Source organism: Arachis stenosperma, chromosome 3 (assembly GCF_014773155.1).
Source record: "Arachis stenosperma cultivar V10309 chromosome 3, arast.V10309.gnm1.PFL2, whole genome shotgun sequence".
NCBI lineage: Eukaryota > Viridiplantae > Streptophyta > Magnoliopsida > Fabales > Fabaceae > Arachis > Arachis stenosperma.
Window position 1 is genome coordinate 52,060,992 of NC_080379.1, and position 15,724 is coordinate 52,076,715.

A 15,724-nucleotide genomic window follows, 5' to 3' on the forward strand; every position below is an offset into this window, starting at 1 on the left:
AAACGCCCAAACTGGCATAAAAGCTGGCGTTTAACTCCAAGAAGAGTCTCTACACGAAAATGCTTCATTGCTCAGCCCAAGCACACACCAAGTGGGCCCGGAAGTGGATTTTTATGTCATTTACTCATCTCTGTACACCCTAGGCTACTAGTTTTCTATATATAGGACCTTTTACTATTGTATTTTCATCTTCTGATCTTTGGAATCTTTTGATCTTTACATCTTTTGATCACTTTAGATCTCTAGATCATCTTCGGATCTTTGGACATCTAGTTCTTAGATCATTTGGGGGCTGGCCTCATGGCCATGCCTAGACCTTGTTCTTATGTATTTTCAACGGTGGAGTTTCTACACACCATAGATTAAGGTGTGGAGCTCTGCTGTACCTCGAGTATTAATGCAATTACTATTGTTCTTCTATTCAATTCCGCTTGTTCTTTGTCCAAGATATCACTTGTTCTTCAACTTGATGAATGTGATGATCCGTGACACTCATCATCATTCTCACCTATGAACGTGTGACTGACAACCACCTCCGTTCTACCTTAGATTGGGTGAATATCTCTTGGATTCCTGATACACGATGCATGGTTGATCGCCTGACAACCGAGTGCTCGCCTGACAAACGAGCCAGCCATTCCGTGAGATCAGAGTCTTCGTGGTATAGGCAAGAACTGATGGCGGCATTCAAGAGAATCCGGAAGATCTAACCTTGTCTGTGGTATTCTGAGTAGGATTCAATGATTGAATGACTGTGACGTGCTTCAAACTCCTGAGGGCGGGGCGTTAGTGACAGACGCAAAAGAATCACTGGATTCTATTCCGGCCTGATTGAGAACCGACAGATGGATAGCCGTGCCGTGACAGGGTGCGTTGAACATTTCCAATGAGAGGATGGGAGGTAGCCACTGACAACGGTGAAACCCTTGCATAAGCTTGCCATGGAAAGGAGTAAGAAGGATTGGATGAAGACAGTAGAAAAGCAGAGAGACGGAAGGGAAAGCATCTTCATATGCTTATCTGAAGCTCTCACCAATGATATACATAAGTATCTCTATCTTTATCTTTATGTTTTATTCATCATCTACACCCATTTGAGTCTGCCTGACTGAGATTTACAAGGTGACCATAGCTTGCTTCATACCAACAATCTCCGTGGGATCGACCCTTACTCACGTAAGGTATTACTTGGACGACCCAGTGCACTTGCTGGTTAGTTGTGCAAAGTTGTGTAGTGATCACAATTTCGCGCACTAGTGTCTATGCCTTAAAGTTATGAATGTCCTATGAATCCATCACCTCTCTTAAATAAACAATGTTCTTAATTGAAAAAGAGAAGAATTGCATGAATTTTGAAATTTATAACAGATTAATTATTTTGATGTGGTGGCAATACTTTTGTTTTCTGAATGTATGCCTGAACAGTGCATATGTCTTTTGAATTTGTGGTTCATGAATGTTAAAATTGTTGGCTCTTGAAAGAATGATGAAAAAGGAGACATGTTACTGAGGATCTGAAAAATCATAAAAATAATTCTTGAAGCAAGAAAAAGCAGTGAATACAAAAAAAAAAGAAAAAAAAAGAGAAAAAAAGAACGAAAAAAAAGAAGGAGAAAGAGAAAAAGAAAAAAAAAGAAAGAAATAAAGTTGTGATCCAAGGCAAAAAGAGTGTGCTTAAGAACCCTGGACACCTCTAATTGGGGACTCTAGCAAAGCTGAGTCACAATCTGAAAAGGTTCACCCAATTATGTGTCTGTGGCATGTATGTATCCGGTGGTAATACTGGAAGACAGAGTGCTTTGGGCCACGGCCAAGACTCATAAAGTAGCTGTGTTCAAGAATCATCGTACTTAACTAGGAGAATCAATAACACTATCTGGATTCTGAGTTCCTAAAGAAGCCAATCATTCTGAATTTCAAAGGATAGAGTGAGATGCCAAAACTGTTCAGAGGCAAAAAGCTAAAAGCCCCGCTCATCTAATTAATACTGATCTTCATAGATGTTTTTGGAATTCATTGCATATCTCTTCTTTATCTTATTTGATTTTCAGTTGCTTGAGGACAAGCAACAATTTAAGTTTGGTGTTGTGATGAGCGGATAATTTGTACGCTTTTTGGCATTGTTTTTAGTATGTTTTTAGTATGATTTAGTTAGTTTTTAGTATATTTTTACTAGTTTTTAATTAAAATTCACTTTTCTAGACTTTACTATGATTTTGTGTGTTTTTCTGTGATTTCAGGTATTTTTTGGCTGAAATTGAGGGACCTGAGCAAAAATCTGATTCAGAGACTGAAAATGACTGCAGATGCTGTTGGATTCTGACCTCCCTGCACTCGAAGTGGATTTTCTGGAGCTACAGAAGCCCAATTGGCGCGCTCTCAATGGCGTTGGAAAGTAGACATTCTGGGCTTTCCAGCAATATATGATAGTCCATACTTTGCCCAAGATTTGATGGCCCAAACCGGCGTTCAAAGTCACCTTCAGAATTCCCAGCGTTAAACGCCGGAACTGGCACCAAAATGGGAGTTAAACGCCCAAACTGGCACAAAAGCTGGCGTTTAACTCCAAGAAGAGTCTCTACACGAAAATACTTCAATGCTCAGCCCAAGCACACACCAAGTGGGCCCGGAAGTGGATTTTTATGTCATTTACTCATCTTTGTAATTCTTAAGCTACTAGTTCCCTATAAATAGGACCTTTTACTATTTTATTTGACATCTTGAGATCTTTGAATCTTTTGATCACTGGGGGCTGGCCTCACGGCCATGCCTAGACCTTGTTCTTATGTATTTTCAACGTTGGAGTTTTTACACACCATAGATTAAGGTGTGGAGCTCTGCTGTACCTCGAGTATTAATGCAATTACTATTGTTCTTCTATTCAATTCAGCTTGTTCTTATTCCAAGATATTCATTCGCACTCAAGAACTTGATGAATGTGATGATTATGTGACGCTCATCATCATTCTCACTTATGAACAAGTGACTGACAACCACTTCTGTTCTACAAGCAAACAAGGCTCTAATGTTTATCTCTTGGGTTCTTTAACCGGAATCTTCGTGGTATAAGCTAGAATTGATGGCGGTATTCAAGAGAATCCGGAAGGTCTAAACCTTGTCTGTGGTATTCTGAGTAGGATTCAATGATTGAATGACTGTGACGAGCTTCAAACTCGCGATTGTGGGGCGTTAGTGACAGACGCAAAAGAATCACTGGATTCTATTCCGACATGATCGAGAACCGACAGCTGGATAGCCGTGCCGTGACAGGGTGCGTTGAACATTTCCACTGAGAGGATGGGAGGTAGCTGACGATTGGATTTTTGACGGTTTAGAATTTCACAAATGAATTCTCGTTGCAAGTATAGTCTCTAAACCAATCGTTAATCCTTTCATACAAAAATTTGTTTGTCACAAGTACAAATCCCTAAAATCTATAAACCGAAGTATTTAAACCTCGGGTTGTTCTCCCTAGGATTTACAATAAAGTGTCTTGTTATTGGTTGTGAGTTATGATTGGGGTTTTTAAGATTTTGGACAAGAAATATAAATGGCAAGAAAACAAACTACAACTAACAAAGCTCTTGGCAATATATGAGAATTAGAAGTCCTATCCTAGTTATCCTCTTCAATTGTGATAACAAATTGTCCATTGCTCCCACTTAGTTAACCTCTAACCATGGAGGAAAGTCAAGTGGATGAATCAATTTGATTCCTCAAGTCCTAATCAACTCCTAAAGGAAAGACTAGCTTTAGAGGCATTCAAATCAATTAGCAACTTCTAATTATCAATCAATAAAGGAATTAGATAACTCAAGAGTCACTAATTACTCTACCTAGGCCAAGAGGAACAAAACCTACACTAAAATCCAACCAAGCATTTCATCAAACACTTGGAAGGCATAAAAGGAAAACATAGTAAATCAACAACAAGAATGAAATCTAACAACAATTATTGAAAGGAGTTAACAACAACAATCAAAAGAAACACATTTATTATGAATTACCTTTATTGAATTGGAAAAGAGTAAAAGAAACAATGCTAGATCTACAACAAAATATAAGAACAACATAAAGGAAATTGCAATAGAAGAATGGAAGAAGAATGAATGTAACAACAAGGATTTGAGAAGATAGAAGTAGAAGAAGATGAATCCAAATCTCCATCTAAGAACTAAACCTAATCCTAATCCTAATTCTAGAGAGAAGTGAGAGCTTCTCTCTCTAGAAACTAATTCTAACTAAAAACTATCTATCTAATCTTCTTGCCTTAATCTATGGATGTGAATGTGTCTTAATCCCCTTCAATCCTTGGCTCTTTTATGCATTTTGGGCGCCAAAGTTGGTTGTTGAAACCTTCCAAAATCGCCAGGCACGTGTTGCCTTAATGAAGTCATGTGCGATCATCGACGCGTGCACGCACGGTACGCGTGCGCGTCCCTGGCCGATTTCGCAATGTGCGCGCGAGCGCCTTGTGCACGTGCGCGTGCTTGGCCGAAATCAATTCTTTGGCTTTTTGTGCTTCTCTCCACTTGCATGCTTCCTTCCTTGCTTTCTTTGATCCATGCTTAGCCTATTTCATCCTGAGATTACTAACAAACACATCAAGGCATCTTATGGAATCAAAGAAGAACTAGAATTCACCAAAATAAGGCTTAAAAGGCATGTTTTTACACTTAGGCACAAATACGGGAGAGATAACAAAACCATGCTAATTTATAGGCTAAATGTGACAAAAGGTTATCAAAATACTCTAATTTCAATACAAGACAAAACCTCAAATTGGGGTTTGTCAACCTCCCCACACTTAAGCCTTAGCATGTCCTCATGCTAAAATAAGAGGGAACTAAAGGGTTATGACATTTATTTGAATGCAACTAAACTATGTGAATCCTATCTAAATGCAACTATCTAAAGCAATTGGAAATGCTTAGTTCAAACCAATCAATTCCCAAGAGAGCATGTGTAAGCACCAGGGCTAGGCAATAGGGATTAAGTCCAAACCACAATTGTATTGAATTATCAAAAAGAGTTCAAACTTGCAAGAATATAAATAATATGGGTGAATACATGTGATTGAACTTTTGAACCCTCACCGGAAGTGTATCCGCTCTATTCACTCAAGTGTTTAAGGGTCAATCCGCTCAATTCTCTTCTAATCATGTTTTCCTAAATTTGATTTTCTTCTAACAATCAACACTTATTTAATGCATGCATACATTCATCATGAGGTCTTTCATTTAGGTTGTAATGGGGTTAGGGTCAAGGTAGGATCATTTATGGTTAAGTGGGCTAGGATTTGAATCTTTGATTAGTATAGACTTTCCCACCTAACCTAATTAATGATCTATACAATTAAGTACTCATCTAACTACCCATTCTTCACTTTTTTTCACATACTCATGCATTTTCTTATTTGATTCATAACACCTATGCATTGATTCCTTTTTATTGACTTCACTTTGGGACATTTTGTCCCCTTTATTGCTTTTCTTTTTCTTTCTCTTTTTTTTTTCTACACACATTTTTTTTCCTTTTCTTTTCTCCCCTTTTTTTTCATTTTTTTTCTTTTTTTTTTCAAATTATATACAAGAACATCAATGCATAAGGTCTATACATTTAATCAATACATGAGTATGTTCCCAATTCCTTAAACATGAAAGTGTACTACCCTTTTTATCCCATCCAATGTTCCCAAGCCTCACCAACTTTGAATAATAAACACTCTCACTAGCCTAGGCCAATCAAAGATTCAAACACGGACTTTTCATTGGTTTTTTTTTCCGCCTTAGGCTTGTAATGAGCTAAATTGAGAATAAGTTGGTTAATCATAGGCTCAAATTGGCTAACAAAGGGATATAAAAGGGTTGGCCATTTGGGTAAGTGGCTAATGAAATAATGGCCTCAATCATATAAATGCATAAATACAAGGAATAAATGGATATATAGAATCAAGCAAATTTAGGATCATAATTATAGAAAGAGAACATTTTCACACAAGAATGGAAAATAAGTGGTTATAAAATGTAACCACATCAATAGGCTCAAGTCTCACAAGCTTGTGTTCTCAATTCAATACATGCTTCACAAGGTATGAAATTCAAGCAAGTTTTCAAAAATTCTCTTTCAATCAATTGGGTTAATGCCCTATATTTAAGCTTCTTGAAAAATCTCAATGTTTGACTAAGCATTGTTGTGATTGAAAAGTTTAAAAATTTCTTAGTTCACCCTTTCCTTTTTCACTTAAAACCAATATGTTATGCAAAAAGGGTGACTAAAAATTTGCAATCCAAAGTACGATTTCTAATCACAACTACGAACTAAAAATAAAGATAAACAAAAATGTATAAAGAAAAATCCAACTAAAAGTACGAAATCTATCATCAAAAACATCTAAAAATATCCAAAAGCATCAAAATATCTAAAATCCAAAATAACCAATAAAAGTATCCAAGCAAACTAAAAATGCATCAAAATATATACAAAATGTTCAAAATAGGATAACTAGGCTGAAAAGTTCACCGGTTCCCAAACAATGCTACCGGTGCCCTCCCCACACTTAAAACCAAGCATCGTCCTCGATGCTAAACCGGAGGATCAGTGGGAGGTACAACGATAGGTGCTGGCTCTGACTGTGGCTGTGGGACCGGCGCCTCCTGAGTCTGTGGCGGCTCTGTAGTGTCAGGGGCATCCTGCTGAACCGGTGCCTCCGCATCCTTCTCCTGATGATCCTGCTCATCGGAGGCCGGAGAATCGGGAAGCGGAGGTAGCTCAGCACCCAAAGAAATAAGAGCCTGGTCCATCCGATCTAATCTGCGTCTGACATGGCGTCTCTCGCGCTCTAAGAATCGGAATAGACGTTGGACCAAGAGATAGGTAGGCTCAGGTGCTGCTGGAGGATCTGTAGATGATGAAGGAGCTGCTGTGGATGATGATGGGGCAGCTGTAGGGGCTGATGGTGACGGTGTCCCGATGACAGCTCTAGCCCGAGAGCGGTGTCTAGCAAGTGGCCTCTCGTGCACCCAACCACCCCAGGGGATAGTAACCTCCCTGTCATCAGCATCAAGGGGTGGTGGTCGCACATCATCGTCCAACCATGGAACCTCAGCCAGGGCCGCCATACTCGTGACCAACGTAGGAAATGGGAGTAGGCCACGAATATGCGCCCGCCACATACACTGTCGGATAAGCCTAGGGAAAGAGACCTCCTTCCCCTCCATAACACACCCAATCAGCAGGAGCATCTCCATAGGGATCTCAGAAAAATGGGTGGTGGGTAGGACATAGCAAGCGAATATCATCTGCCAAGTCTTGGCCTCACGAGTCAGATGAGTAAATAGCATCCCTTTCGGCTTGGTGTTGTTGGCATCCATAACCCATGTGGCATCTGGTATCCCAATAACAGTCCTGAGTGCCTCATAATCAAAAGTCATGCTGTGTATGGCTAACTCAGCCTGCTGATGGGCACACAGCTCATCGGGGACATGGCGGCACTGTAGCGCCTCCTCAATCGCAGTCCCAGTAATCATAATCTCCCTACCCCTCACCTGAACCGAATCCAAAGTTGGGCGGAAGAAGTTGCAGTAGAATTCCTTCACCCAAGATATATTGATATCACCCAATTCCCGGTCAACAAAGTCAATGCCCAAATCAAGGATCCGACCGGTAATGGGACCGTCTCACATCATTAGGTAGAAGCAACTTCTTCTCAATGTTTAGCCTTGTGGTTCGATATCTAGAAAACCGGAGCTCACAGTATAGGTTGGGGAATTTGTCCGGGTTGGTGGAAGGCAATAACTGGTTTTCTTTTTCCTCATCATTCAATGGGTTCTTAGCATAATGCTTGTAGATGGAAGGAATGGAAGGGGTAGAGTGTTTTCTCTTCTTGGAGGCAGTGGCTATGGCTTTGCCTTTATCCGACATCCTGAAAAAAAAATATGATAGAATATATAAAACATTTAGCATGTAACAAAGAAGGCATGTTCAGGATACAATTATCAAAGAATACTCATGATGTTGCAGTGAATATGCAAAAGTGAACAAGTAAACCAAGAAGGCAAGCTTCATTAAAATCAACAACTCTTATTCAAAGGGCAATAATATCATCATATAATTGAAAGAATTGTTAAAGATGGTTAGAGTTGAGTGGAAGTTAGATGGTTAAAGAAATTAGTGGTTAGAAAAGTAGGTTAGTGATATGATGATATGTATGCGTAATGAAAAGAGGAGATATGGTTCATGTTCACAAAGATTGTGCAGATCTGGGAAGTCAAAAGGGAAAACGGAAATCTGCCCAAAATTAAAATGAGGACCAAAATGAAACTAATTTCCTTGAAAATCGGGCAGCATTCCGGCTTAAAATCGGACGTTCCCGTCTAGCAAATTAGCACAAGAAGCATAGAAAACAACATCAAGTAAGTACAGCAACAATGGTATAGGATTCAGGCAGCAAAAAATGCATAAAAACAGTCCAAAAATCAGCATACAACATCCAAATAGCAGACAGCAATTTAAGCACAAACGGAGCACTTATCAGGCCTAGAATCCTCTATCCAGCCCTAGCTACCTAACCGCAAGTATATCTATCTAACCTAGCATACAAAATTTGAATTTAACTAACTAACATACAATTAGACTAACTAACAGAAATTAAAGATTGAAAGAAAAACAGAAAAAAATCGAGTGGAACCTGGGAGCAAAGGAACTGAGTGTGGAAGAGAAATGGGGGTTGGGGCAGTAGAAGCAGCACTTGCGCCGCCGTGGACGGTGGCGGTGAAGACTGCCGGCGCGGTGGTTCGGCCGGAGAGTGGCGGCGGTGGGAGCTTCGGACAGCTGTGAAGGTGAGGGACGGGGGCAGAGAGCAGATGAGAGAGAGAGTGAGGCGGCGAGCAGTGGCGGCCGCAGTGGACGGCGGCGGTGGTGGCCACGGGCAAGGGTAAGGTTGAGGGAGAGAGAAAGAGAGTGACTGGAGGAGAGAGAGAGAACGAGGACGAGTGGGGGAAGTGAATGGGTGAGAGAGAGAGGGTGCGGCCGTGTGGTGGTGGGCGGCGAAGCAACGGCGGTTGTGGAGGGGAGGAGAAAAAGAAAATGGAGGTTGGGGAAGGAGTGTGCGCGACTGCGCAGCGCGTCGCGCATTAGGGTTATCCCTATTTTTAAATCGGCGCGCGCGCGTACCTTGCGCGTCCGCGTCCCTTGAGGAAACTTGGGATCTACGCGTGCGCGTACAGCGCGCTTAAGCGTGGATGAGCAAAATGGGAAGGGACGCGTGCGCGTACAGTGCGCGCACGCGTGCATGGGGATGGGCTAGGGGCTTAGAGTTGGCCCAACTCAGGGCTAACTCTCTGGAGAATGGCCTAGGAGTCTCGCCACCGGATCTGCGCGCACGCGGCATGTACGCGTCCGCGCGCATTGAGAGGAATGGAGATCCACGCCTGAGCGTGCAGTGCGCTCTAGCATGGGATGGCATAATAGGCATAGGCGCGTGCGCGTACAGCGCGCGCACGCATACAAGAGATTGGGCTTGAGGCTTAGAATGGGCTTGAGGCACGCCCAACTCTCGGGTCCGTGGCTTAGTTTGGTGGCAGCACGCAAGGAGGCGCGCGCGGCAAGTGCGCGTCCGCGTAAGTTGATGATTTAGGACAAGATGGCGCGCACGCGGCTAGTGCGCGTCCGCGCGAAGCAAGTTGGGCCAGGGGCTTGAGGTTGGCCCAGAACTGGCTCAACTCTCTGTGGATTGGCTCAATCATTTGCAGCAGCGAATCGGTGCGGACGCGGCAAGTGCGCGTCCGCGCGAACTTCCATGTTCTCATAAACGGCGCGCACGCACGTAGTGCGCGTCCGCGTGGGTCGTGTTGGGCTCAAGGCATAATGTTTGCCCAAGGGAGGCCCAACTCTCGGGAGTGTGGCTCATGGTGCATCCACACAGGGACGCGTGCGCGTTCATGGTGCGCGCGTGTCCACTCCCTTCTTCTCTCTTCTCTTTTTTTTTTTTTCAGAAAACAAATTGCTGGGTGCTCCCCTCAGTGTTCACAACTCTTATTCACTCAACCATCATACAATTCACAAAAATACAATTTTTGATATTATTCATCTACTACTAAACACAACATGCATGTGACTAAGCTAACAATTAAGTTGTACAAACAAATTTGTATGAAACATCTACCTACAATGGTAACTCAAATCACTTATTAAGTAAATTTAAAAGAATGGAAAGAGTTTACCATGGTGGGGTGTCTCCCACCTAGCACTTTTAGTTTAAGTCCTTAAGTTGGACATTTTGAGACGATCCTTGTCATGGTGGCTTATGCTTGTACTCATCCTTGAATCTCCAAGGATCTTTGCTTCTCAATTGGTTGACAGAAATTCCAAACAAATTCGCCATCCTTGGGCAAAGTTCTACCCAAGAAATGAGCTCCCATAGTTGGTTGACATGCTGTGATCCGGGATCCCATATCTTATTTTCGCATCCATCCGTCAGTTGAGTTTCATGATTTTGCCGGATGAGCGGTTGGCATAAAGGTGATTGACACATAGAATTCTCTTTATTCCACCAATGCTTCCTTCTAGACCGACACAAGGTAGCATGCATCCAATCATAGTTCCCACATTTTGAAGCTTTGACCTCAATGAGCTTAATTCCAAACTTCCAACCACTACACAACTCATTCTTGTTTTTAATTCCACAAAGAGCTCTAAGTTGTCCATCCGTTTCAATCAAACCATATTCAAGCGAGAAAACAAAGCTTATGGATAAGAATTTTACCCACTTGAATGTTGTGTTGGATGGTAACTTGGGAAGGGAGGCTTCCCCACACTTAGACAATGCAAGGTCCACTTCCTTGTGCTCTTCTTTGTGTATTTCCACCTCTTTATAATTTTCTTCAATTTCAACCTCATCGTCTTTGTTACGTGGCTTGGTGTTATCTTCAAGAACTTCATCTTGTCTAACGAGAGGCGATTCTATTTTGGATAGAAATTCATTGATGAATGAGTTCATCTCTTGATCAACCTCTTCATATTCTTCAATTTCAGTATACGCCATGCCATTCTCGTCTTCCTTGGGAGGTTGTGCACACTCTTTTATAGTTTCAACTTCATGTCCAATGGGAGAGGATTCCACTATAGAGAGGAATTTATTCATGATTGAATCCATCTCTTGATAAGCCTCTTCCAAGTCAACAACGATGATATGCCTTGGAGGTTGCGCACCCTCCTCTATATCAATATCAAGCTTCTTGGAAGAGTTCTTCATGATGCTACATTCCCATGGATTTTCAACATCTCCTAAATCTTCAACCACCTCTTCCTTTTCTTCAATGATCATAGGCTTCTCCAATTGTTCCAACACAAAATTCGACTCCTCCTTTTCCACCGAATTTTCCAATTTCTCCTTCATGCTTTGCTCTTCTTTAGGTTTTTCACATGTGGTCACGGAAGTGCCTTGAGTATTCAAGCATTGGTGGGCTAAAGTGTGCACCACCTTGGTCAAATTGGTCACGAACTCAAGTGTATCCCGCTTCATGGCCTCTTGTCCTTGAAGTAACAAAGTGAGAGAATCGTCTATTGGGGCTTGTGGTGGGTAGAAGGGTTCATCATTTTGGAGAGAGGGTTCATGGTAGGAAGGTGGTTCTTTTTCTTCTTCTTGGTGAGATTGTGGAGGTGGTGTGCATTGAGGTGGCTCTTGGTAGTAATCTTGATAGGGTTGTGGTGGTTCTAAAGGTTCTTGCTCATAATGGTCATAAGAGTATGGTACGGGGGTTTGGTCATATGGTGGATATGGATCATAGGAAGGTGCTTGGTAATGAAAGGCTTGTGAGAATGGTTGAGGTTCATGTTGAGGACGACATTCATAGGCATATGATGGTGGTTTTTGAGTGTCACAAAAAGAATCATCATAACCATTAAATTGGCATGCATTAGGATGGAAATTATACCTATAAGTATCCGGAGGTTGTTGCCAATAGGAGTGATCAATTCCTTGAGGCTCCTCCCATCTTTGATGGTTCCATCCATGGTACATGTTGCCATTAGAGTCCACATTTCCTACAACACAATTAGAGCCAAACTCATAGCCAAAGTGAGGATGAGAATTCATAATAGCAAAGAAAACAAAAATTAACAAAGATAAGCAACGAAGTCCTAAACCTAGCAAAAACTAACAAACAAGCAAAAGACAAACATATTCACAATATTCACATATGTACAATAACCAATAACATAACACCATTGCAAGTCCCCGGCAACGGCGCCATTTTGACGATTGGATTTTTGACGGTTTAGAATTTCACAAATGAATTCTCGTTGCAAGTATAGTCTCTAAACCAATCGCTAATCCTTTCATACAAAAATTTGTTTGTCACAAGTACAAACCCCTAAAATCTATAAACCGAAGTATTTAAACCTCGGGTCGTTCTCCCTAGGATTTACAATAAAGTGTCTTGTTATTGGTTGTGAGTTATGATTGGGGTTTTTAAGATTTTGGACAAGAAATATAAATGGCAAGAAAACAAACTACAACTAACAAAGCTCTTGGCAAGATATGAGAATTAGAAGTCCTATCCTAGTTATCCTCTTCAATTGTGATAACAAATTGTCCATTGCTCCCACTTAGTTAACCTCTAACCATGGAGGAAAGTCAAGTGGATGAATCAATTTGATTCCTCAAGTCCTAATCAACTCCTAAAGGAAAGACTAGCTTTAGAGGCATTCAAATCAATTAGCAACTTCTAATTATCAATCAATAAAGGAATTAGATAACTCAAGAGTCACTAATTACTCTACCTAGGCCAAGAGGAACAAAACCTACACTAAAATCCAACCAAGCATTTCATCAAACACTTGGAAGGCATAAAAGAAAAACATAGTAAATCAACAACAAGAATGAAATCTAACAACAATTATTGAAAGGAGTTAACAACAACAATCAAAAGAAACACATTTATTATGAATTACCTTTATTGAATTGGAAAAGAGTAAAAGAAACAATGCTAGATCTACAACAAAATATAAGAACAACATAAAGGAAATTGCAATAGAAGAATGGAAGAAGAATGAATGTAACAACAAGGATTTGAGAAGATAGAAGTAGAAGAAGATGAATCTAAATCTCCATCTAAGAACTAAACCTAATCCTAATCCTAATTCTAGAGAGAAGTGAGAGCTTCTCTCTCTAGAAACTAATTCTAACTAAAAACTATCTATCTAATCTTCTTGCCTTAATCTATGGATGTGAATGTGTCTTAATCCCCTTCAATCCTTGGCTCTTTTATGCATTTTGGGCGCCAAAGTTGGTTGTTGAAACCTTCCAAAATCGCCAGGCACGTGTTGCCTTAATGAAGTCATGTGCGATCATCGACGAGTGCGCGCACGGTACGCGTGCGCGTCCCTGGCCGATTTCGCAATGTGCGCGCGAGCGCCTTGTGCGCGTGCGCGTGCTTGGCCGAAATCAATTCTTTGGCTTTTTGTGCTTCTCTCCACTTGCATGCTTCCTTCCTTGCTTTCTTTGATCCATGCTTAGCCTATTTCATCCTGAGATTACTAACAAACACATCAAGGCATCTTATGGTATCAAAGAAGAACTAGAATTTACCAAAATAAGGCTTAAAAGGCATGTTTTTACACTTAGGCACAAATACGGGAGAGATAACAAAACCATGCTAATTTATAGGCTAAATGTGACAAAAGGTTATCAAAATACTCTAATTTCAATACAAGACAAAACCTCAAATTGGGGTTTGTCAGTAGCCACTGACAACGGTGAAACCCTTGCATACAGCTTGCCATGGAAAGGAGTAAGAAGGATTGGATGAAGACAGTAGGAAAGCAGAGAGACAGAAGGGACAAAGCATCTCCATTCGCTTATCTGAAGTTCTCACCAATGAATTGCATAAGTATCTCTATCCTTATCTTTATGTTTTAGTCATATATCATCCATAACCATTTGAGTCTGCCTGACTAAGATTTACAAGGTGACCATAGCTTACTTCATACCAACAATCTCCGTGGGATCGACCCTTACTCGCGTAAGGTTTATTACTTGGACGACCCAGTGCACTTGCTGGTTAGTTGTGCGAAGTTGTGTTTATGCCATGGTATTGAGCACCAAGTCTTTGGGGCCATTCCTAGGGATTATTTGAGTTGTGAAAAGTAGTGATCACAATTTCGCATACCAGCTAACAAGGGTGATGTAAAAGGTAGGCTTTATTTGGGATAAGTGAGTTAAAATCAAACAATGGCCTCAATCACTTTCTTGGCATGTATCTATATTCTATAATCGGACATATAGATTAAAACAAAGTAAAGAACACCAGAATAAATAAGAAGGGCGAAACACACAGGAATAAAATATTATGGCTTAAATGTAACCATACAATGAAACTCAAAACTCACAGGCTGCGTGTTCTCTAACTCAAAAATCATATATCATTCATATATGTCATGCAGGTTTAGTTAAAAATTCCCATTATTCTCAATGTAAAACTTAAGGTGGCTTTAAAGTTCTAGTGTTTCTCCTTGATGAAATGTTGTTAACTAACTAACATGTAATGCTATATATACAAGGTGTGTGGATTGATTCTGTTAAGGTCTCTAGCTTATTTCCTTTTTATTTTCAATCAAGTCAACTATCATATACTAAAAAGGGTAAACTATACTAATTAATCCACTTAAAATATAACTAGTAAACTAATGTGCAAATCAAGCTAAAATATCCAAAATAGTATACATATAGCTCAAAGTGCAAAATGCAAAAAGTACAATAAAAAGCAAAAAGAGAAAAATATGCAAAAATACAGAAAATGAACAAAATAAGAGAGAGTTTGTAGTGGTTCACCAAAATTAAGATATGCCAGAGATGGCAACCTCCCCACACTTAAATAATATCATCGTCCCCGATGCTCACTCAAGCAGGGTGTGAAGGAGTGTCATCACTGAGAGGCTGGGTAGCTGGAGTCTCTGTGGTGGTGGTCTGAGGATCTGGCTGCTGTAGAGGAGGGGCTGTCTGAATAGGGATCTCAGGATCTGCAGCCTGAATCTGAGGTGGGTCCTCCTGCTGGGGTGCAGTCTGCTCTGAGCCTGCCTGTGCAGCCTCTCTCTGTGGATGGGTCTCCTCCTCGTGCTCATCCGCCTCCTCCTCAGATGGCTCTGATGGTGTGTCAGGCTCGGAGGGGAAGTCGCCGCCAGAGCGTATCAACAGCTTCAGGTGCTCATAGCGTCGCCTGCTGCGATGCTCAGATCTCTCATACCGGTGCCAGTTGCGGCACTCCATCCTGTTCAACTGCTGAAACAAGCAGTGCACGAGGTGATAAACTGGCTCTGAGGCAGGTGGAGGTGCAGTAGTGGTAGCAGGGGTAGCTGGGGTAGCTGTGGAGGAAGAATGACCAGCAGATGGTGTGGCTGTATCACCGGAAGATGAGAGGAATGGAGCTCTGTAGCCCAAAGCTCAAAAGTTCTTGCTGTGAGGGATAATCTTCCTGTATTCTGCAGCAGGTGGCCTTTCATCAGCATCCTCCCACGGTACGTCAGCTCGACGTCCGAGCTGGGTAATCAGATACGGAAAGGGGAGAGTGCCACGAATGTGGACCCTGGCCATGTAGGACCGGATAAAACGTGGCAGGTACAGGTCCTTACCCTCCATTACACACCAAAGGAGGGTGATCATAGCGGCCGGTATCTCTGTCTCATAGGTACTTGGCATAACATAGTTGCTCAAGATCTGATGCCA